The sequence below is a fragment of the Paramormyrops kingsleyae genome, chromosome 21 (assembly GCF_048594095.1).
Source record: "Paramormyrops kingsleyae isolate MSU_618 chromosome 21, PKINGS_0.4, whole genome shotgun sequence".
Taxonomy (NCBI): Eukaryota; Metazoa; Chordata; class Actinopteri; order Osteoglossiformes; family Mormyridae; genus Paramormyrops; species Paramormyrops kingsleyae.
Window position 1 is genome coordinate 19,272,420 of NC_132817.1, and position 23,884 is coordinate 19,296,303.

Here is a 23,884-nt window from a genome sequence, read left to right on the forward strand (position 1 = left end):
GTCCACCTAGATCGTATGGGATCTATTGCAGTGCATTTCAGGAATAATAAGAAGCAGAATCCCATGTGAGGGTGGTGGGGGGGGGGGCATTCTCGTCTTTCAGAAAAAACAGGGTCTCTGATGGAAAACTGGTAAACAGGTTATTGATTCCTGTAGCGGTAACTGAGCCTCGTTTAGGCACATGCGTGCGCGTGCAGTTTGGAGCGATTCCGGACAGCTCCCAGACACCCAGAGCGTCAGCAGCACACCCCTACCCCTGTAAAAAGAAACTAGCTTGCCAATAAGCATCAGGAGTAGGATTGTGGCACCACACAGAGTGAAGGTAAGAGGCAAATGGAAGAAATGGAAAAGCCCGGAATGCTGAGAGGCCACTTCCAAACGGCCCCTGACTGCCCCAAAGTATCCAAGGCAAACGGGACAGTCCCCCTCAGCAACGCCGGCACACAACCATGGTGGGGGGGTGCTCTCAATTCAGCCTGCTGGTGGGCGGCGTTGGCTCCGTGGCCAAAACAAAGCGAAGCCCGTTGTCCCGGGGGTGTCTCTTGTTTGCTAAACCGGGCATCCATACGAAGGCAGGGCCAGTCTGCAGCACCTGGGACGGAGGCGGGGAGCTTGTGGCCCGAGTGCCGTCAGGGAGGCCCAGCAGGAACCGCGCGGGTCCATATGGCTCAGCGTGGTCTGGGGCGCCGTGCGCACGCGCGTGTGTGTGTGTGTGTGTGTGTGTGTGTGTGTGTGCGCGCGAGAGCACATGTGTGTGGTTATAAATGGAGGCGGGACCTATAAATAGCCAGTGCAACCCACCCTGACTTGCCCCGCCCACTTCCCAGGCTATTCCCATCCCCGGAAGGACAGGCTCACTCTGCCAGGCCTGCACCATGACGGGGGGTGAAGGTAAAGGACCTCCTGCTTTTCGGGTCCTGGTGCCCCCCCTTCCTGAAGCTCACGATTACGGCCACCCCCCTTATTTAGCCTGGCATGCCGCTCAGATCGGGCCTGAGAACCTTCACAGCTGCTAAGTGTCCCTCTCTACTCCAGTCAAAAACTTCCAAGGAGTTGGGGCATGCCTTGTGCAATGTGGAAGACCCTGTCCAGACAGCCAGGGGGGCTTTACCTCAAAGTACCTCCTAAATCCCCCCCCCCGAGCTCTGTCAACATCTGGTGCCGGGAACAGCGTGTGCTCTGACCAGCGTCTGAACTCGCCAAGCCATGAGCCCTCCCTGGGATCTCTCCGCGCCGGGTTCAGTTCATGCCAATTAAACTTCTACAGAGTCTCTCCCAGAATGGACACTACAAAGTCCTTAAGATAAACATCAGGCAACGACGTGATGCAACACTAAGGTAGAAAGCAGCTGTAATGAATACATACAGCCATGAAGGACGATCATACTAAATGTGGAAAAAAACAGATGAAAACTGAAGGGAATGAAAGAAAAAAAAATGTTCTGATACACACAGAGGAGGTGAAAGGGGAAAAAACGTTCAAGAACCTCTCCACTTTCTGGCAGAGAAGTGGCACAGAATTTGAGGAATTTAAGTGTTCACGTGGCAAAGGCAATGTTCGGGGGGGGGGACTGGAGCGAGGTGGGGGTCTGGCCAGTCTTCTGCTGGATCGGTTGATGATATAGCAGCTGGGTCAGACAGTTTCCCGAACTGCAGAGGAGCGGGACCCACAAGGTCAAGCCTTCCCGGTCCCTCCATCCATCACTGCACGTCACGAGAGCGGCTCAAAGACCAACAAGCAGGACCATGGGGATTGGGGGGGGTCACGTGTATGCGCGGGGGGGGTGGGGGGGGGTATGGTGTGTCTGGAATGCTAACAAACATGGATTTGGATGTAATCCAGCCTGTCGAGCGATCACCGCACATTTCAGAAGACACCCAAATGAGTAAGTAAACACCTCAGGAAGTGTGGCGTCTACCAACCACAGCCGATCACCAAATCTAGGCTGAGAGAGGTGTTGGGATTCATGTCAGTGCCAGCAGCTGGGGGGGGGGGGCGGGGGCGTCGACACAAGGTGAATACTCACTTTCAAGCTGCAAGGCCTCCAACCTGGCACCCACCTACTGAACCAGCAGGTTGTGTTTGTAAAAAGGCATCGTTCAGACACGCGGGAATCAGCGGAGCGAGAAAGCTGGAGGTGCAGTGGGTTGGCCGTTAAGGGGACGACTGTAATGTCCCACCCAGCCTCCCAACGCTGCCCGAAGTAACGCAAAGCAGCTGTGGCTCGCAGGCCCGACCCGCCCAGACCGCCAACACTGCCCCCTTTGTGTGCCGGCTCCCGCCCTGCCTCTTCATCTCCCCCAACCTGAACCCCTCTCCCTCACTTCTCAACACATTTGGCAGCGAGACTCTTCACCTCAAAGGGGAACTATTAAAATTAATGCTCACATTACGCTGATGTTCCGATAAATTACGGATCAACTTCATTGTACGTAAACAAATCCTATGTCAATCATTTTCAAGACGTATGTCGGAGATATGATGCAAATTTAATCATGCTGAAGAATATGGATGGGTGACTGCAGGTCAGCCGCAGGTGAGGCATGGATAGAACAGCAGTAATTACAGGTTAGTGTTGCATGACAGCCATGCTTGATTAGCTCGTCCAATAAGCACGTCCAAACTCCTAAAGACACCAAAGGACGTGCCCACACACACCAGACTTCCTCACAAGGCCAGATGCAAAAAATAAGTAACATCAAGGCTGGACAGTCCTGATGTGGTGCCCATATGTGCTAATAGTGGGAGTATTTGATTAGAACCAGCCAGGCATTTGTGTATTTCCATAATATGCCTTACAGATCCTTCTGAAACGTTCCTTACAAAACCTTCCATAATGTTTCTTTCAGATGGATCCTTCCATAACTTTTCTTACAGATCTTTCCGTAACATTTCGTGCAGATCCTTCCATAACTTTTTACAGGTCCTTCCACAAGGTTCCTTAGCGAAAGGTTCTTCCGTAGCGCTTCTTACAGGGACTTACAGGTAGTTTCATAACATTTCTTGAGGACAGCTTATTCTCCAACATTTCCCGCAGACCACAGACCGGTCCTGAGGTCTGACTGCACCTGGCCGTTTGGCCCAGCATGCTGAAGCCGGACAGCTCAGTGCCGGAGAAGGGAAGCTGGGAGATTTGCGATACCATCAGCCCAAGCAAGTGTCCCCTGTGCACCCCCGCCTCAAAACACCCCAAAGAGGCACAGAGCCCCCCCCCCGACAGTGGGACATGGCTTATGTGGTTGGGGTGCTGCTGCAAGCACCAAGCGTCTCAAACTCTCAATTAATTTCGACCCCCGGTGGCTGCGAGTTAGTGGGGGGGGGGCCTGCAATTTGGCTCAAGAGGGAGTAAGGCAGGTTAACTCCCCTGTCTGTAATTACCTCCCCCCTCCCAAAAGCATCTTTACTTACACTTCTCTTGCTAACCACGCCAAAAAAGAAATGTGGCAACATATAAACAACGGTAATGCATAATTAGATGCATGTCATGTACGCCTCTCGACACAAAGGACCTTCTACTACGCAGCTTCATCACGGGCTTGTGCCTTTTGCAATGCGCACGAGAAAGTGCAAGCGTGCGGTAATACACTGAAATTAGCGAAAACATGCGGATTCACTGCATTACGTGTCAAGATAAGACGCCGCACGTACACCTCCGACTCCCTCGCCATGGAGCCCAAGAACAGAAACAGCTCAAAATGTCGGGGAAATAAAAAAAAAAATAATTAAATCACCAGGCCAGGTTCCTGTGGAGGATAAGTTTATTCAGGCTCTACCCAGTACATTTCAGCTTATTCAATGGGGGACCAGATAAAACAGACAAAAACCAGGAAAGTAACAAAAGAGAGAGAGAGAGAGAGAGAGAGAGAGAATCCAAACAAAATCAAATGATGGGTTCTACAAAAACCAAAGTCCTCCTTCGTGGTGTCACCCGACGCCCTTCCTAAAAATAGAGGGACTAGCAAAGACGCCCAGGACTCCAGCGGAGCATGAAAACCTCGCAGGCTGCCACCTGCACCGCAAGCACGGAGCCCTGAATCAAATATAAATCAAAAGTCCGTTTTAATCCTCTCTTTCGCTGAAGCTGTAAAGGTGAACGGTTCTTCTTCTTCCAGCAGCAGGTCACATTTTAATGGCTTCGGGGGGGGGGGGGGTGTCTGGCCCTCGAGAGCCGAAGCTCTGAGCAGAACGGGCACCGTCCCCGGGGAAGGCTGAGGATGCTGAGGGCACCCTGGGCCCCACCGCGTTTCTGGGAGAGATAAGTGATGTGTAGCAGCCCCAATCCGAGACCCGACCTCCCCCACAGGGCCCACAGTATAAACAGTGTGCAGCAAAGCCCGGAAGCAGCGGCCTACCAGCCTCCCCCAGGAGTGCTGGACCTCCCACCACCCCGCAAAGTTCCATCCCAGAATCCCTGCAACCTAACACCCAAATTGCCCTACCACGGGGAGCCGAGAGACTTCTCGTCTGCCTCTGGCTCTCCGATGCTAGGCTGCTAGCAAGAAGACGCTAACGCGGCTCATGGGCCGGATTCTGGGAGAGATGCAAGAATTTCAGCGCAGGAGTAGGGGATTTTATGGGTGTGCATCGAGTGCGTGCCACCTGCTTACCGTCAGATCTGAAGATCAGTCACGCCCCTGACAGACAACACGGAGAAGAAAACAGCAACGACAACAATAGAATCTGTCACTGGAGGAAATAACCTTCGGAACAGGCAGAAGAGGGGAGACGTACAAAGAGCCGGTGTTTGCAAATGCCATGTTATCACCTTCAGCACATGTGTGGGTGTGTGCACGTGTCTCATCATGTACCAAACACCTGGGTCCAGGTACAGGCCTGTCACCCCCCTGCAAGAGAAAGCCTGACATGTGGGAAGTTTGGAATAATCTACACAGAGGCGGTGACACAAATCGTCCCTCGACATTCAGACATGGGCGTCCGAGCGCCACGCCAACTCCGAGGTCGCTGGTGTGCTGGCCTCCACTTTCCAAGCGGCAGTGATCCAGACTAACCAGCCCTAACTAAGTCTCCGGGGATACTCAGGTTAGCGGATAAAATGCAACTGGCTGACTTGTCAGGCTCATTGTGCATTACACTGATTTCTGGAAACACAAGGTTACAGAGCCAGTCGATTTCAGCCCTCCGATAATCACCGACGGCATAACGAGGATCTAAGAGCAGCCTTCAAACAAAACCTTTCAAAATCTTTTTTTGAAACAAAGTACAGAAAGTAAATAACCTTCTTCTCCCACCCCCAGACCTTTCCAACCTTTTTTTTCTTATATTAATAAAAAATAAACCAGCACATAGGTCCTGCCTGGAATCTTCTATTAATTAACAGCAAGGCTACTGGATTATTCACTGAGAATTTAACAAATAATCTGGAACTCGTCCAGGAGGATTCTGGGAGTCCATAAATATTCAGCGGCTGAGGGCAGCCACTTTTGCCCTTTCAGATAAAAAGGAAAGCGTTATGAGCAGAGGAAGCAGCAGAGCCCTGTGGCCAGTGGAATGCGGAGGGGCGTGGGGGTGCGAGGAGAGTGTCACGGGACTCTGCATCAGTAGGTGTGTGTGAGTATGTGTGTGTGGCGGAGACAGAGGAAGCGGCAAAGTCCCCGCACGTTCTGCGGGAGCAGGGACCTAAAACCAATCACCTCCTCAGCAAATTTCCCTCCCTTTATGAGCCAATGCCTAATTAGACCTGGTGTCGATAGGTATGTGGGTGAGCGGCGGCAAGCGCTGGATCGCAGGGCCACTTGCCTGAGACACAGGAGGGTTGGTAAACACGCTCCGCGATAAAAACGCCCCATGATAAACACGCCCCGCGATAAACACGCCCCGCCTACGTGCCCGGCTCCCGTCAGCCTTGCGACGCCGGCTGCTGAAGCACACATGGCCGACAGTAGCCGGGCCGCGTCTCAGCCGGCAAGCGGAGCGCCGTTCCAGGTGCGTTTCAGACATTAAAACGTTTGTTTCAGAAGCAGCGGTTCCAAGGGGCCCATCTTCTTCATTAGTGATGCTGCATATACTTTCAAGTCAGCCCCCTGCACTTAAACAAAACCCAACATGCAGGAATTTGAGAAATAACGGTGACCACAGGTGAGGTACTGGAGCAACACGAGAGTCTGAGAATATAAAAAGGAAAATAAATATAGAGGGTGGGGCGGGGGGGGGGGGAATCAATAGGGCTCCCTGAAAAGATGCACAAAAGGTGCAATTAAGCTAAATGTGTTTTGTTTACGCAGCAGCCACAGCACTGTAACTTACAGCTCACTCCCGGGTCCATGGGAAACTAAAGCGCTTCAACTTCTGAGCTGAAAAACTCCACACACCGAGTACCAGGAATTCTCCATCCCACACCCTTGTCTTTTTTTGACCGTTCAGCAACATCCCTGGCTGGGCAGCTGATCTAGGGGCTTATGCTGCTTAAAAAGGGGGGGGGGACACTTGCACTTGATCCACACAGTCCATTTTCTATGGTTACCATCAAGAATTTGGCTCTTCGGTTTTCATCTCCTTCCACTCGGACTCGGTGGTGCACCGATGCAGATTTCTGGAGCAGTGGAGCTTGCGAGATGCCCTTCTATCGCAGGACTTATTCCACTTCAATAGTGAAATCAAACTCTGCCAGCTGTTCCAGTTTAAACTCCATGGTTGGATTTGGAGGACAAACAAAAACAACAAAACCACAAGAAGGATGGGCTGGAAGTGGTTTGGACATTCTTGCAAGGCACTTAAATGTCCTGCAAGCTGTTGCCAGTTGCGGAACTGAACAGGCTAGCTTGCTGAAGGACATAAAAACACGTTATCTTAACCCTTTCGGAGTCTAATTGGATTTATCTGCAGCCCGAATCTCAATAGCTACAGACAAAGAAGTGAACGTGACATAAACAAGAACACACTGTAAGTCGAAAACTCGAATGAAATTTAATGATACTGATTCAGCACAAAATGCTTCCACAAAACTCAACTGACATGTCGACTCAATGGCCATAAAACAATTTAGTGTGAACCACCTGCCACTAATGGCCGGTTATTCATTTTATAAAACATGCCCGGGCAGCCTGATGTCAGCAGCACGTTTCCACAACTGTACATCAGGCCAACCACTGCTAAATATTCACATATAAACATACTTAAACACACAATGCAGAGTGATAGACTGCAGGTATCCTGGGCAGATGGCTGTCACTGGAAATCCGAAACAACTGGGTGAACACAACAATGAATGCAGCATGAAAAATAAGGAGAATTTAAGCAGCAATGCAGCTGCGGACACTGGCTTTGAGCGACATATAGAAGTCCAGAGACAAATTTCCCCTCATCCATGTCTTCCACTAACCTATAAGCTGATAATCTGTGACCTTATCAAGTGTGGATGGACAACACAAGACCAGAGACATCTGAAGAGCCACCTCTCTCTACACCTGGCTTTCTTCCTCCCCCCCAGGCCCCACCTGCAGCACCCCCACGCCTCGGCTGTCCATAGTCCGTGCCAGAGAGAGCACAGACCCAACCGGGGAAAGCTATGACACCCGTGAGTTGACAGGTCAAGCGAGAACGGTGATGTAAGCAGACGATCTGGGGCAAACCTTGACCGTGCGAGAACTTGCAGCTCAGATTCAACATTCAGAGTCACGCATCGGTTTGTGCCACACGTCCATCAAAGACAGCCTGGCCGCAAGTCATTCAGAGACACGCAGTCTGAATGATTTAACCATCTAGCTGGTATGACAAGAAGAATAGTGAATGTGACTTGCTCTTGTAATGCCCCTGATTGAAGCTGTCCTGGTTGCCGGAGCTCCTGTCACCTACATAACGGGACGCTTTCCGTCACGCACGGCTGTCAGCCCATAAGTGCTCGATCACACAAGTGGAGGGACACCCAGCCCGATACGAACTAGCAGCGTGTTTTGCACCACAGAGCACGGCGGTTTAGGCCCTGATCCACGCCATGAACCATATGAGACTGGTTAGAACACTGTGTTATCATACAGTCAACATATCCTAGAGAATAATGTTTTGCTTGACAAAGTTCATAAATTTAAAAAACTCTTTTTTAAAAAGTAGTTTTAAACCGTGAAAGGCTAAATAATAGAGTACTGGCTAAAGAAGCCCAATTTCCTCTGCAGAGATTTATCCAATGGACCTAATACTTAAGAAATAAAATGTATTTCGTGTTTGCAGCCTACAGGCCTTAATAAACCCTTAATAAGCCCTTAAATAAAGATACAACGTGATTCGATTGAGGAAAGCCCAGAGAACACGCTAGCCAGGCTACGCCTAATTTAGGTAATACTTCTAAATCGACCTGGCGTCTGAGTATTTTCTTATGTCACGGTTGCGTAGTGCTGCTTTCATCTCATGAAATTTGGATGCTACGCCTTGAGATTAGCTGGTCCTACTGCAACCAATCATTTTAACAAGGCTAGGATTGTCGCCATTACTTTTTACGACATCACCATCTTACGGTCTGGCACCATCTCCCTGGTTCTAACGGAAACACAGATACACACTCGTTCGCCATTGTCTGTGCCCAGCTAATCTCCGGCCTGCTGAGCACAATTGCGGAGAACCAGCATTGCTGGAGGGACATCATGGCCTCCGATAGACACAAAGATATGGGCACAGGCAAAGGAAGTTAGCCAACCACTCCAAAGGCCTACGGACAACAAAGCAAAGCCTTCCGATATCCCCCCACTGCCATATGCGCACTGGGAGGCCGCAAAATGCTAACCACAAGAGGGGCTTCCCATTCATCCATGTTCCACAACAAACTGCAAGAGTTCAAGCAACCAAACTAAATATCCTGTCACTCCACAGCAGGTCTTCTTAGAAGCCATCCAATTAAAACAGCAAAAGTAAGCCAAACACTTACCCTTAAATCCAATTCAAATTGCTGGTCAGAATGTACATAAACAAAGAAATACTTTAAGATCTAAGGTTACCATTGGCACCAATCTTATAGCCTAAACGTCACTCGATAGTTGCCACAAATCCAAATTTCCTACAAGGCCCTGAAAGAGAATCTCTCTTCGCCGTTGATTGATCACAAAAGAAAACAGTTGACTTTATAACAGTTGCACTCCCTCCGGGTTTCCATTCAGGATGCGAGCACTCCCGGCTTTCGAGTAAAAGAGCGGCACTTAAAAGAGGAAAAAACACAGCCGTAATGTAACGCTAATCGCCAGGCAAGAATCCTATTAAGTGAAGAAAGAAATGAAAAACAATGAATTGTCATTCATACATCTTTTAAAGTATCACAGGGGCCCAGTAGACAGCAGGGGTGATTCTAGGATTTCTTTTTTTGAAGGAGAGGGCATAAAAGTGGCTATAATTCATATACAGGGGCCAACCGCACAATCAGCCAATGATACGTTTAGAATAGGTGAATGACCTGCGGGCCAATCAGCTTTCACCTCGCCCCTGTAGCCCCGACCCTAAGTATGCCCCTGGTGAACTGACAGAACAGGACACCTCTGACCGATGGCCCCTTACTGTCAGCTTAAGGGGTTGTCCAACAGACGATGGGAAGGGCAGTTCCTGGTTCCCAGTCACTACAAGGGCACCCCCCCGCCCTTACCAAGAGGACACGATGTAAGGGGGTTAGCTGCTCCAAATTTGTTTACGCACTGCTTGGTGCAAGACAGTGCAGTCATTTATAAAGGGTGGCTTTTCTTTATCGCTAACCCCACCCACTTTGCTTAAAGTGACATCACTGGCACCTCCGCAGGAACCGAAGGGCACAGCAGCTTGGCTACAGCTACGTGCCAGCAAAGCCAATCAGGCGCGGTGTGGGCGGGGCCAAAGCGGACACCTCCCACTCTGCTTTTCCGGAGTGCCGACGTCGGTCGGCAGAAGCGGCACATTTCAGGGAAGGAATCCGAAAAATATTTGTGCACAAAGTCCGTAACACAAAGCAGCCTCTTGATATGCAACAACAAATTTGCATTTTTGTTTCAAGTGTCGGCACAAAAGGGCCTCCCAGTCTCACTGGCTCTCGTTACTGTACCACAAGGGTACAATGACTCCCAGTGCCCCTTTCTGCTCACGGCTCTGCAATTAAAACCCCAGGACAGAGGCTGGGACTCATTACCGCACCTTTGTCTGGCATGCAAATCACCTCAGTGGGCCCCATCCACCTTCTCCTTCCCCTCCCCCTGTACCCCCCCTCCGGGCAGTTTTTGGGCTCATCCCTCCCCCAATGGTCAGAGGTGCTTGGGACTACAGATCTCGCACCATCTCTTCCCCTCCCAGCCCCCCTCCCCCCAAGCCCCTGGTGTCTAAAGTGACAGATTCCTGGCTGCATGATGGTATACCTTCCCACTTCCCAGCATGCCTTTGTGATGACAGGCATAAACACATGCAAAAGAATGACATCATCAAAATAGCTAAGAAGGAGAAGAAGAAAAAGAAAAGACATCTGTATCCAATGGTGGTCTTTTGCTGCTGGGGGGCACCGACAGTTATTAAAATTAAGTGAAATAAAAAGGGGCCAGACTGTCCAAAAGCTGTGCCGAGTGTTTGTCCCACAGGCCCAGGTGCACGCCTCATCTCGCAGAAACGCACGGCATTGGGCGACACACTTTTTACCTCATTAATGACATCACTTGGCCATGAGACTCCGCCCACCTTCTAGTCAAACCACAAGGGCTTGGAAATAAGGGGGCCGACGGGAGGGGCGGTTCTTCCCCGTCTAACCTGTTTGTTTTGCTAGAAAGGGTTAGCCAGTAGCTAAAGCCAAGTCGGACATGTACATTGTGCTCAGTCTCCCACCCAACGCCAGCAGAAATCCAGCTCGCTCATTCAGAAGCACAAATGCATGTTAAGAAGATAATCTTTCATTCGCACTGTCACACTGATTATTTCATGCTATGCGCCTGTGAGGTTTCGGCGCTTTATTTCCTCGTGAAAGATCATTCTCCTTCCCAAGCGCACCCGGAGCTCGACAAAAGGCCGAATGCGGCGGCTTGGAGGCTGTGCTGATCCGGCCACGGCCAAAGAATCAGAGGCACCACGGTCAGGCTAAGAAAGCAGGGTGAAGGGAGAGATGGCGGCAAAGGGAACCAGAGCCGAACCGGAGACGAGCCACAGATTACACCTGACAGGAAGGACAACTAAGAACGCAAACACCTACTTCCTAATGGCCCAAATTGGCTTCATAAGGCTAAAATAATCACTCCACAAGCATATGAATAATCTGTTTAAAAATCTGGAGCGGCTACATACAACCAGGGTAGGTGGGAGGGTCTTCAATTTGTCCTCACAATCCAGAAATATGTCGCCAAGTGAAATAGAATCTCTAAAATATGCGTAGCATGTTAGCGTATCCATGCCGCAGACTGGCATCCTATCGGTGGTGCCCCCCTGCCCTCTGCCGCCTTGAGATTGGCTCCAGTCCCCGTGTTCCTGTACTCGATAAATCGATGCTGAAGACGGAAGGATAGATGGGTCTTTAAAAAGCCTTGTAAAGGCCTTTCAGCCTCCTTTTCTTCCTGCCTGAAAGGACGAGCGCGATTTTTCCTCTTTTACGTTCCCGCCGTACCGTGCTTCAGTGAAACTCAGGAGACTCCTAATAATAATGAATGAATTTTCAAGGGGACGGATAACGAGATCCGGGACGCTTCTTCTGGTGTTGCTGCTCAACAAGGGGCCCAGAAAGACGAAGTGACACACAGGCTGCATTAGACCCAGATTTTTTAAAACATACTCCAAACTGATGAATCACTGTAACGTTTCAGACACGTGATTGTCGAATGATGGTTGAATCGACAGCGTGCAGCTTATCAAACTGCTTTGGCAGCCTGGTACAGGGGTACCAGAGGAACGACGTGTGCTGGCATCGTCGGCCCCGTGAGGAAAACGTATCTTTTGGTTATTCGTTAACCACCAGACTTGATGAAGCCCCCTGCATCCATTTCCAATCCGTCAGCATGACGGGGTTATCTGCGGAGAACCCACCCCATGGCTGCCAGAGAGGGGCCATTCGGTAATGCCGAGAGGAAAACAGAGGGGGCGCCAGAGAGGGGCCATTCGGTAATGCCAAGAGGAAAACAGAGGGGGCGCCAGAGAGGGGCCATTCGGTAATGCCGAGAGGAAAACAGAGGGGGCGCCAGAGAGGGGCCATTCAGTAATGCCGAGAGGAAAACAGAGGGGGCGCCAGAGAGGGGCCATTTGGTAATGCCGAGAGGAAAACAGAGGGGGCGCCAGAGAGGGGCCATTCGGTAATGCTGAGAGGAAAACAGCCAGAGAGGGAAAACGAGCAGCCGGATGCCGCTTACCCAACACAAAATAATTAATTCAAAGGACACATAACCTGATGTGTGTTTTTCTCAAATAAAGATATATCTTGTTTGGGGGGGGTTGTAGTCTCGCTTTCAAAGCAGTTGCCAACTGGGCGGGGGGGGCGTTGATGCCTATCTGCCCTCCCCCATCCCAGAGAGTAATGTTTTCAATCTCGCATTACACACAATTACTCAGAGCCATCAATTATGCCCCTTCCACTATACCATCCCCCACTGCCACATGCCCCCGCCTCCCCCTTACCAGATGTTCACTGATTCGCGGAAGATAACAAAGGGGTGGTGTGTGTGTGGGGGGGGGGGTTCAAATTAAGGGTCAGACGGACTCCCCTCACCCCTGAGCACTCTATCCCCACACAAAAGCTGTGGGATTAAGCGCATTTTGCACATGAAAACCAAACAGCCAGGCCCAGCCGCGCCACAACCCTCCACGCCACCGACTGCCGGGAATGACGAATGAGGAGCTCTCCTGCACCTGAGCCCCCATAACCCCCGCGTCCCTGGGCGGCCTCCCCCCCACCCCACTGACACACGTCGTTGGCCTCCTCTCCGTGGCTGTCGAGAGGGCGGGTCACTTTTAAAGGCACGCAATCACAGATCATGTATGCGACCGACAGGGACAGTCCAGTGTCTCCAATTTACAGATTAAACTCTTTATTATCCACCTGATTCATGGGCCAGAGACCCTAAACGCCAAATTAGATCAAACTTTTCAAGTGTCCAAAACGACACACTAAGATTCCATATATGACGACAGGTAAAGTTGGGGTTTAATCACCTTTAATTTACGTTCTATTTACCCCCTTTAACTCTCACCACTAGCTGTACCAGTATAACTGTCCATGTCACACAAAAAATATCTTGAATCGTAGCTTTTTTTCCCCTCACATCAAGCCCTGCAATTTCAAATGCACAGCCTTACTTAACATTAATAAAATCAAAGCTGGAAAGGATGAAGCCATTAGTCCAGTTAAGGGATTCAATGTTTTGCATCTTTTGGACTTTTTGAAAATCGAAAGCTGGTTTCACTGTAGCGTTGTAATCTTTTTTTAATCTCCCCGACCCTGAGCCGCTAAGGCCCCTGTTCTGAGTGCAAAAGACGAATTAACTCAAAGATCAAATGAATTAGTGCAGCACCGATAACTTAATGTAATGCACTTAGAGTGCAAAAACAGCCGCATCGAGTTGCGACTGCAGATTTAAAATGCAGAAATGGTCGTTTTTCTGGTGGCAATTATATTTTTATGTTCTCCCTTTAGGAAACAAAAAAAATAAGAAACCGGGGTCCCACAAGTATGTGATTTGTCCCGTCGTATAAACCTGCTGTCTGAGCCAAATGCCAAAAGCAATGGGCCAATCACAGATGGCAAGCGTGACCCTGCGCGACATAAAAGGGGCCGCGGTCTGGTCCCGAACGCCAAACGGTCATAATTCAGGGGATGGGCGGGTTCCTCGCCTGACAAACTTACGTTTGCAAGCTGCCCTTAAGTGCCTTTAATTCTGGACTTGCCACCTGGTAATTACCACCGATGAACCACGGATTATTGGCAGGGGGAAGGGGGCATTGTCAAAGGAAAATAATCGACTGGTTTGGTTTTAATCACAATTCACAAAGACGCAATTCTAGACTAGCTGTTAGATGCACAGCTGTGGTGATAAGCATCACCAAATGTGCCTCCGTCCCTAAAGCAGGCTTTCATATTGTTTGTTTGCCTTTGAGAAACAACCTGAAGCGTATCTTTGGTTTAAAAGCTCACTTATCATATGGAACAGTCAAGTCACACGTCTGGAAAAAAGCCTGGAACGGGGAGGAGGTCGCCCAGGGCGAACACGGTTCCCTTTTGGTCGCTCATGCGTGTTATAAACGAAAAGCGTGGGGGGTAAAATACAAAACCAGATCAATCCTGTTTAAATTTTGCAACCTTGGCTTTACCGTCTTCCTCATTCGTGTCCGGGAAGATCTATGAGCCCACAGGTTTTTAACCACTTTTCAATTTATTTCATAAACTACAGATTTTTTATTCTTGTTAAGCATTGGAAAGTTGAGTGAAAAATTATAAATGAAAATATAAGTCAAATAAAGCATTTACTTTATAACTTATAACCAGGAAAGAGTATGTGTGTCTGACATCATATTAATTGATTGTGTGGTGATGGCAGAGTCAGATTCTAGGCCGTCCTTTAACTTTAAATGCATTAATTAACCGTTTCATCCTGTGAAACAGAGCAGTATTTAATGTCCCTTGTGGAAAGAAGGCTTAAAATTTTCTTTTTTACTGCTAGAAGAGGTTACTTTGATTTATCAAAAATATGACATTTTTTTGCTAATCGAGGTACTCAAATGGTGAAAATACTGTAAATGTATGTGATGGCAAAAAATATTGAGTGTATTTTTAGTCAATGTTACGTGATTAACATGCAAATATAGAAAATCTCAGTGTGTGCAAAAGCTTCTGACTGGCAGTGTATATATACATTAAAATCTGATTGCTTGGCAGCTGGCCAGCATTTATATTGGGCCAAGCTCATGAATATATTTGCCTGAGCCATCTTGGCTCCCCGGTCGGGCTGGGCCAGATTTCCACCCTCCAGGGTTATGCAGGTTGGAGATCCTGCACCCACAATTCTGCGGCGCCACACTAATCGCAGCGATAGGACACGCCAACCGCCGTTGCACTCTGGCAGCGGCAACGGCGAATACGCGACGGGCCTCTGACCTGCGCGGCAGAGACCCGGCGAGCGTAAGAACCGTAAGCGACTGGGCTGCCTCTCCTTGGGTGCTCGTGTCCTTATTTCACCAGCGGAGAAATCGCAGCTGCCGAGAGCCCTGATTTAGCAGTTGGGATAAATGAAGAGGAAGAAATACAATTAGCCCAGTAGAGAGATCCTGTGGCAGACCGACGCTTGGTGAAAAGGGCACTGAGGATGCCGGCGGGACTGTCGCCATGGCGCCGCCAGGGTCGCAAGACACCACCCCCCCACCCCCCCGAATGTAACGTTGCATCCATTGTCTCAACAGTAAATCAAATGTCACGGAGAGAGAGCTGCTTCGACGGTGGAATGATTCCGCCCAGGATTCAGTTTCAGCCGGCGATTGATTAATCACTCCAGCTGCACTTGAGCCTTGTTTGTGTTTCCTCGTTAACAAGCTAGCCCCCCCCCCCACACACACACACACACACACACACACATATACATGGTAGCAATTAGGAGACAATATATGGCTGGCATGCAAGAGACCTGGGACTGGCCCCCGACTCCCTAACTCCCGCAAACATGCCCCTCGAACCCGGCTCAGGTGTTCTGCAATCCCACCGCCTCCCCCAAACCACGCCTGTCCATAAGATGCATGACATGCGTCTCACATCGCTTCCTGCAGCTCTGCGGGGAAAAGAGGGGGCAGGATCAAGTACCTCGCTGATCCCCACCGTTCACCGGCGTGAATGCGAGTCAACCCTCAGCTCGCGTCGGCGGCCTTCCGCCATTTGTGGCCAAGTTCGGCATGAAGATGCAGAATGGGGTTAGCTTTAGAGGCACTGGATCTAAACAGTGCATCACATTAGATCTAACCTTGACACTCAAAAGCCACAGACTCACAAGAGGAAATCCCATTTCCTGACATACTGAGATGCACAGCACCAGATACACATAAGGGCTCGACCTCACAGCAACAAAACAAAGCATGCAAAAATATTTTTTGCATAATGACCTCCTTTTCATGCTCGACCCTCCTACTCTCCCCTGTCATAGGGGTAATACTCAGTTGTTCTAATGTGATTGGTACACCGCCATGTCCATAATTTTTTCTGGTTTAGCCACTAAGGCACTTAAGCATGAGGAAATAAATGATTCTTGACGAATAAGTTATAAAAACACAAATTTTGGAAAAAGCACTTAGTTAAGTTACATAATTAGCCTAACTGCACTTAAATAAGTCTCCACTCAAAGAAAAAAATGAACTTTGCCCTAAACAGCAAAATACACCATGTCCCAGAAGTCTAGTATATGCGCTGCTAATTTATGGAAAGAGGCAAGGCATCAGCCCTATCTATCAGTCCTACTCAGGAATAATGGACTGCGAATGACACCGATCGCACTAAACATTAAGCGCGGCTGCAAAACGCGACGGGCTAGCGGTTCTGCGCGACCGAAAGGACCAGCTACTCTGCAACACCACAAACGAGCTTAACAACACGGTGGCCATTTAATGTTGAGTGAACATTCAGTGACAGGCCCTAGTGCGATGGGCGGGGGGAGGGGGTACTGGCTACAATGCAGAGAACCAAAAGCTCGACTCCGCGTGGGGGCTGTTGTCAGCTGGACGACTGAGGTCTTTGGTTTGAAAATTTGCATCGGTCTGGCCAATCGAAGCACGGCAGTGAGAAAACATAATGGCAGTTTTCTCCCGAGTAATACAAAACTCGATGCTGTGATGTGTTCCCGCACCAAGCAATTATTTTATTTTCTAAAGCTCTTCCTCAAATACCGTTCAGTTACCCTTTGATATCGAAAAGCCTGGCCGAACCAAACTCGCATCTGCTACATCTCTCTCAGTGTGGAGCAAGATTGTACTCTAATGGAATCCCCCAAAAGAGTTCTGAAATCCTCTCCTTTGCTGAAGCAGCCAGAGGGGACAGTGGAGACGCGCGCACACACACACACGCACACACACACACACACACAAAGAGAGAGAGCGAGAGAGAGAGATCTGCAATAGCTGTTAGAAAGGGCTTTTTTCCCCCAAAACTCAAGACGCCAACAAAGACCCATACTTTCCTTCTCATATGCTTTTGATGTAAAAATCTGTCGAAAGCGGGTCCGGTTTTTCTGTATGCATACCAAGTGTGTCTTACCTTCTACTTGGCGATTGATTTAGCTGGAACCTCGATGAAACTAAGAAGTGCTTTTCAAGGACATATTTGCATTAGGCGTCACACATCCCAAATGCCTCAGTATCAATCAATAAATATCTATTTTCAGAAAGTGATGCAGTCGCTCAAAAAAGTACAAATAGAAAGTCTTTCATAAGTAGTCTGATGTAAGAGAAAAGTAGTTTTAGCCATTTAAAAAGAAATATTTCAGGCATGTTTTTTTTTTTACTAATAAAGCACGTAATCGGCAGCTGATTTTTACTCCAGTGTCCATCGGAGATTCCCCTGTCCGAATATTAACATTTGTACGCCGTTCACACAGACATTGTGTGCCGTAAACTTTATTTTTTTGACCAGCAAACCTAACTGGCATGCTTGGAGTTAAAGATCCCATTGATTAATTGGTTTCCATTCACTGTGTTTAAATAGAGCCCCAGAACGGTCGCACATTGCTTTCCGTCGCCTTGGAGAGCTCATGCAGTACCGGCACCCACAACGCTGCTGGAGATGGGAAGGGGGAGTTCAACACAACAAGAATGCATGTATTACTTGGGATCCAAAAACATCCAAAAAAAACACTATTATCCCAAGGCGTGTGTTCGGTAGAAAGGAAAGCTCGTTGAAGCTGTTGCTTACTAAAAATCCAGGTGGTGCTTATATAAAGCGACGTGAACTCCGCGTGCCCTCTGGGCTGCACAAATACGCGTCTGATGTCAAACCGCAGTTATATTTAACAGCATAGTTAGGAATGACCTGGGCATATAATCCCAGGATACTTCCATTCGTGCAAAATCAACAAATTAAGCACGATTGTAACAATGATAAGTATTTTGAGGCATTATCGGTCAAACTTTGAAAGCAATATTTTTAGCAGACCAGCCAACCAAAGATCCTATGTCTCCGGGGTACAACCTTCAACGCTTTGGTTTTTATTGCAGGGGCAAGTTTTCAAAGATAAAGTGCGGCTGAAGTTCAAAAGCCTGCAACAACCGATTTCAGATCCACTGAAATGTCAACAATGTATATAACGCAAGTATGCAGCCTTAACTTTGTTCATTCGATACTCTTAAAAAACTAGGCTAATTAAAATAAGACACGGGATACAGGGGACGCAGATACCCCGGAACAAGAGAAATGGGACTACTCATTTAAATAGCTTTTAGACTAAAATGAACGTGTAAACCGGACCAGTTTCTCAATTTATTACAGTGAATTCGGATATAATACACATATAGGCAATGTTTGGTTTATATAACGGTACTAGGAGAAATGATGTTACACGTAGAGGTGTTTACTGCTTGTAATATTTTATAGAAGAACGCTCGGTATACAAAATATAAATTACACAGCACACAATATGTCTTCTTTATCAAATTACTGACATTGAATTAATTACCTCGCATCGATTACACAAAAATTTCTATCTGGGTTACCTGAGATTTTTTTTCTGTCGTTGGGTATTCTATTCTAAATAATTCAACTCTCCTTATTGAAGTCAGAACAAAACAGTAGGAGAAACGTACTTACGCAGTAGAGTAGTTTGTACTCTCTCTTTTAACGGGGCCACATGAAGGAAATTAATTCTCAATTATGCTGCATCCATGGTAAAAAAAAAAAAAAAAAAAAAAAAAGGAGAGAATATCCAAGGCTCGGCACCTATATGTGGAGGAGAAAGATTCGCTGCATAAGGAGAGACGGCGAGTCTTTGTTTAAAGTGCGTTTAGTCCAAAACCCAAAGCAGCCCCACATGCGCGCAGGCTGTAACACTGCGCTGCGGCTCCCCGATCCAAACTCAGTCTGTCCACAAACTACCTTCCTTTCTTTTTCCCTCACTGAGGGGTGGAGAAACGTGCGCGAAATGGCCCCCTTTGCTCCCCCGCCGGGGATGCCGGAGCGCGAGGCGCAGCCTCTCTGGTCACGTGATGCCTCGCTTGAATGACACTCCAGAGTACAAACAGATGAGGGTCTGGGGCCCGGACCGTTATTTGAAACCATGGAGATTATTATGGGACTGGGAACCTGGGGCTCCGGCATCAGCACTGCCCCCCCACCCGCACCTAATACAAATGCATACACGCCACATTATTTGCTATTCAGTCATGAATATGTGCCGCCTCCCCCCCCCCGCCCCCACTGTCACCACTCCGTCACTCAGTACACTGACCAATAGGAGGACACCAATGCTTATTTCGTGCGGACAGCAATTCTCTGACCAGCAATTCGCTCCAGCGTAACAAGCGGAGACAGTAGATCCCGAGGTTCTTCATTCACAAATACAGATTTTTTTTATTTAACTTTAAACATGTTACACTAAGCAGAACACCAAAAGTTACTATTCGGTCCATCAGAGGTGTCAAAGTTGCATTCTGGGTACAAACAGTCTCTGACACACATGTGGACACCGGGGGCTGACCGTCTCCTCCGACTGTGTTGCAGTGAGGAACAGTAAATTTGATCACGCCAGGCCAATTACAACACGACACAAAGTGAAGTTAAATTAAAATCACAGGGACTGATTGTGCTGTTGGTTTGTTTACTGTTTACTGTAGTTTAGACTGAACAAAATGAGGAGGGAAAAAAAACAACAAAATCTTATGATAGCCCAAAAAAAAATGGTAGGTGTAAGACCTAGCATCTATCTGATCTATCCTGAGAGTGTTAAACTTGCGTAACTCAGAAATAGTTGTGTTAGTGAAGGAGTAAACTCTGAGGCAGAATAGTGGTTGTCTGTTCAGCCACAGTATGGCGGCGGGTAACTTGTAAATGAATAGTGCAGCCACAAGTCCCCAGTGTGCAAGCCTGCACAGGGCTACACCAGTGTCTCCTCACGCAAACGTGAAAATTTCCACTTGCCTGGGCACTCATGTGGCACATCCGATTCAGCTCCTCCCCTTCTGTTTAAAGCCCTACTCTAGACAGCAGAGTGACACTTTAAACAGAAACGGGTGGCGTGGGGGGGGCCGGGGGGAGGTCGTCCGTTTAACTGTCAATTAAAAAAAGCCCCACTCTGCTTTATGTTTGCTTTGACCAGGCTGCTTATTCTTGGTTGCCTAATTTAATCAGCCCAATAAATCTGGAGCAGGGAACTGGTTTTCTCTCGTGACAGAAGGCTTTAAAAGGTAAATTTCGCTTGGGGAAGAAATCACAGTTCGTGGACCGCCCTATTGAGAGATGTGATTAAGGGGTGCTTTCACTTTGACGTGTGCGATCCATAACAGCGTAAGGAACCAGCTGATTCAGCTGATGGGCCCTCGGTGCACATCGTGCCCACATGGAATACAGACGGCAGCACCTGCCTTCCCAAAAATGTTGGGAAGTAAAATCGAAGTTTGAGAATGAGAAGAGGGTGTTTTGCACAGTTTGTTTGTTCTGCACAGAGCCGGTGCTACACTTGCTGAGGAATAAGCTATTTCATGTTTTCCTTTCGGAACACATCCCAACCCATTTATGTATGGTATACCTTAACACCCCCCTGCCCCCCCCTCCCCGACAGTTAATCCCGCTGTATGTTCCCTCTGTACCCGGGATAGAGTCATCCTCAGAGTCTCTGGAGGCCCCAGATAGAGTCATCCTCAGAGTCTCTGGAGGCCCCGGATAGAGTCATCCTCCGAGTCTCTGGAGGCCCCGGATAGAGTCATCCTCAGAGTCTCTGGAGGCCCCGGATAGAGTCATCCTCCGAGTCTCTGGAGGCCCCGGATAGAGTCATCCTCAGAGTCTCTGGAGGCCCCGGATAGAGTCATCCTCCGAGTCTCTGGAGGCCCCGGATAGAGTCATCCTCAGAGTCTCTGGAGGCCCCGGATAGAGTCATCCTCCGAGTCTCTGGAGGCCCCGGATAGAGTCATCCTCAGAGTCTCTGGAGGCCCCGGATAGAGTCATCCTCCGAGTCTCTGGAGGCCCCGGATAGAGTCATCCTCAGAGTCTCTGGAGGCCCCGGATAGAGTCATCCTCAGAGTCTCTGGAGGCCCCGGATAGAGTCATCCTCAGAGTCTCTGGAGGCCCCGGATAGAGTCATCCTCCGAGTCTCTGGAGGCCCCGGATTCAGTTATCCTCAGAGTCTCTGGAGGCCCCGGATACAGTCATCCTCAGAGTCTCTGGAGGCTGCGCGTGCTCCCGTCGCATCGACTGGGTGTCGCCCTTGAAATGCACCTGGCACCCCAGTCTCAACTATACATTACGGAAGCGTAAACGGGGCCAGGGCTCCAGCGAGAGCAGCTCTGATAGGGTTTAGAGTGACAGGGTTTCTCTGCCCTCCCCCCTCCCCCCCACTAAGGGCTGTGATTTTTCTTTATTCCCCGTGACAGACAAGCCCTGGAAGGCGTGGTGGTAAAATTCTCTCCACCTGGAGCCTGTTACCAGTGCCCCCCCCTCCCCCAGTGTGATGGAGTGCTTGTCACATGGTGGATAAGGCCCACTGCACAGGCTTATGTCGAAACCACACTGACTCCATGTGACGGCAGATCTCCAGCGGCTACACTCTGCACTTACCAATGAGCTGCACCCCACCCCCCCAGACGAGTAAATTACCAGCTTTTCCTCCCCCCCACCTCCCACCGCCTTTCTGTTCCCTTTTAAACTGCCGAACAAACAGGCTTGATATCAGCTGTGACAGGAGCCTCGACGTGTAAACAGTGATTTTTTTCAAGCTGCCCTGGTTAAGGGGGTAAGGGTGGGGTGGGGGGGGGTCTATGTCACAAAGTGCTGAACCCTGAATAAGGACAGAGGGCAAAGATTGGTCAATAAGTAACTTAATTTGACATTCCACTGGACCTACGCATCATAACGTCACTCGCATAACCCTGTCACCCCCCACTGCTCAATGTTAGCCTATGACCCCCCCCCACCACCGCACGCACCCGCTAACGGAACGTTCCCCATCAGGAGGCGGAGTCTGTGGTTGTCATGGAAACGGGATCTGACACAGCCCCGCCAGCAAAGCCACGTGGAACGTTCATTCATTCTACTTTCCCTCCATCCCTCTCTCCATCCATCCTCCTGCTTGTCCTCGTTCTGTCCATCGGCCAGACGGCTGGCCTCGTATCAATGAATTGGACTAAAACGCACGTCAATGACGTGTGAGAACATCCCCGCTAATGAGCTCACGCATGCCGCGTTTCGACCCGGAGCGTCCCCCCTTCTGCTTCCTCCCCCTCCCATGTTCGAGGGAAATTTAAACTCAAAGATTTAAAAGCTTACCCACTCCACCCCACCCTCTTTGAGCCAGAAGCCACGCTGGGGGGAGCCTCCGGCAGATTCACCCTTCTTTGGTCAAAAAGCCGTCGGCCGAGAAGCTCAGTGCCGTGTTTAGTCAAACACTCCCTGGCTGAGCTGTCGCCTGGAGCTCAGGAGCGGGAACGGGAGCACGACGGTACAGGAGTATGGGGGTACGTGCTTATCCTACCTCCCACCCCAGCACCCCCCCAGGCTGACTTGACGCAGGAAGCCATCCTTGTTCCACATTTTAATGCATAATACTCCATTTAAGTTTAATTGAATCACATCCGTGTTTGGAATTCTGCGGTGCAACAGTAGCTTTGTGCAAACGGCCCCAAACCGATCATTCTTGCCAGCAGTCGTCTAGCATTACTGCCGTTCTCCCAGCTGAATGCATTAAAGGGTGAATCCTTCCGGACGCATAATTAACGGGCGCACCGTCTGTGTGAGAAGACGCAGGCGTGGGAGACTCAGTACCTCCCCACATGTTTCGTCTGGCTTTACGTGGAAGGAGCTGTGGGAGGGGCCAGGCGGTGGCTCCGCCTCCCCCAAGCAACCAATCACAGCAAACGCCATCTCAGACGCTTTAATTAAACAGAACCCTGGCCCACCCATTACCCCCCTCACCAGCCATGTCCACCCCCCCAGGAAATCTGCCCACACAGCACCATTCCTGCATTCAGATCTAAACTGTCCCCCTCAGGAAGAGGCTGGGCATCGATAGCCAGGGGGCGGGATTAGACAGGGACCCCCCAGAGCCAGTCATGCGCCAATCAGTCTCCAAAACACTTCAGAATACGCTTCCGATTGATTTTTATTATTCCGATCACAGCTCTTCATGACGCCAGGAAAGAGCTGAGAGCTTCCTCCATAATTCAGAGCAACAAACAAACAAACAAATAAATAAATAAAAGCAGAGTGATGAGTCTGCATTACTACACCACTAGATGCACATTTTAGGATGTTTCCATCGTAATAAATATGTATGTTTTTAATGCCTTTGGTAGTAGAAAATTGATTCCCTGGTACCAGTTCAGCGATTGTACTGACTGTGTCTCGGTCAGCCCTTTGCCTAGAGCAGCTCTACTGGCTGCTGGTGTGATCTTCACTGACATGGAGAGGGGCAGCCACCGTAACACTGGCATAAAGGCCAAAACAAGGACATTTACAGGGACATAAAAGACACATTTTTGATTCCCAGCCACTATGAAATTATTTATGAGAGGACAGTAAAATGAAATTCATTAGCTAATTTGTCTCCCAAGCAGAGGTGAATAGTTCAGGTCCAGAAAGTACAAACCCAGACCAATATTTTCAAACAACCAGTTTAGTATGTTGTGACTGTGATACACAAAATCTCGGTCCAGACTTATGGTCTCTGGATCTGAGTTACCCATCTCTGCTCTTAAGTCAGACGGAACTGCCAGAAGAATTTTAAAATGCGCTCTAAGGCGGAGAAAATGCATCCCGTGACACCAACGGTGAACCTGCATAGACATTAT

At 49.1% G+C, this 23,884-nt stretch overlaps 1 protein-coding gene across 22 annotated transcripts in view; it reads right to left on the reverse strand.

Moving 5' to 3' along the window:
• LOC111858790 (receptor-type tyrosine-protein phosphatase S-like) overlaps positions 1-23,884 on the reverse strand; it is a 141,911-nt gene that overhangs the window by 92,201 nt on the left and 25,826 nt on the right. For 2 of the 22 annotated variants that reach the window (XM_072704180.1, XM_072704179.1), the window contains exon 1: positions 18,699-19,115. The exons of 13 other annotated variants lie outside the window; for them this stretch is intronic. The gene's annotated coding sequence lies outside the window, so the exon portion shown is untranslated. Of the gene's footprint in view, positions 1-18,694; positions 19,139-23,884 lie in introns of those variants that run through there. 7 more of the 22 variants (XM_072704161.1, XM_072704162.1, XM_072704177.1 and 4 more) reach the window with 7 other exon arrangements.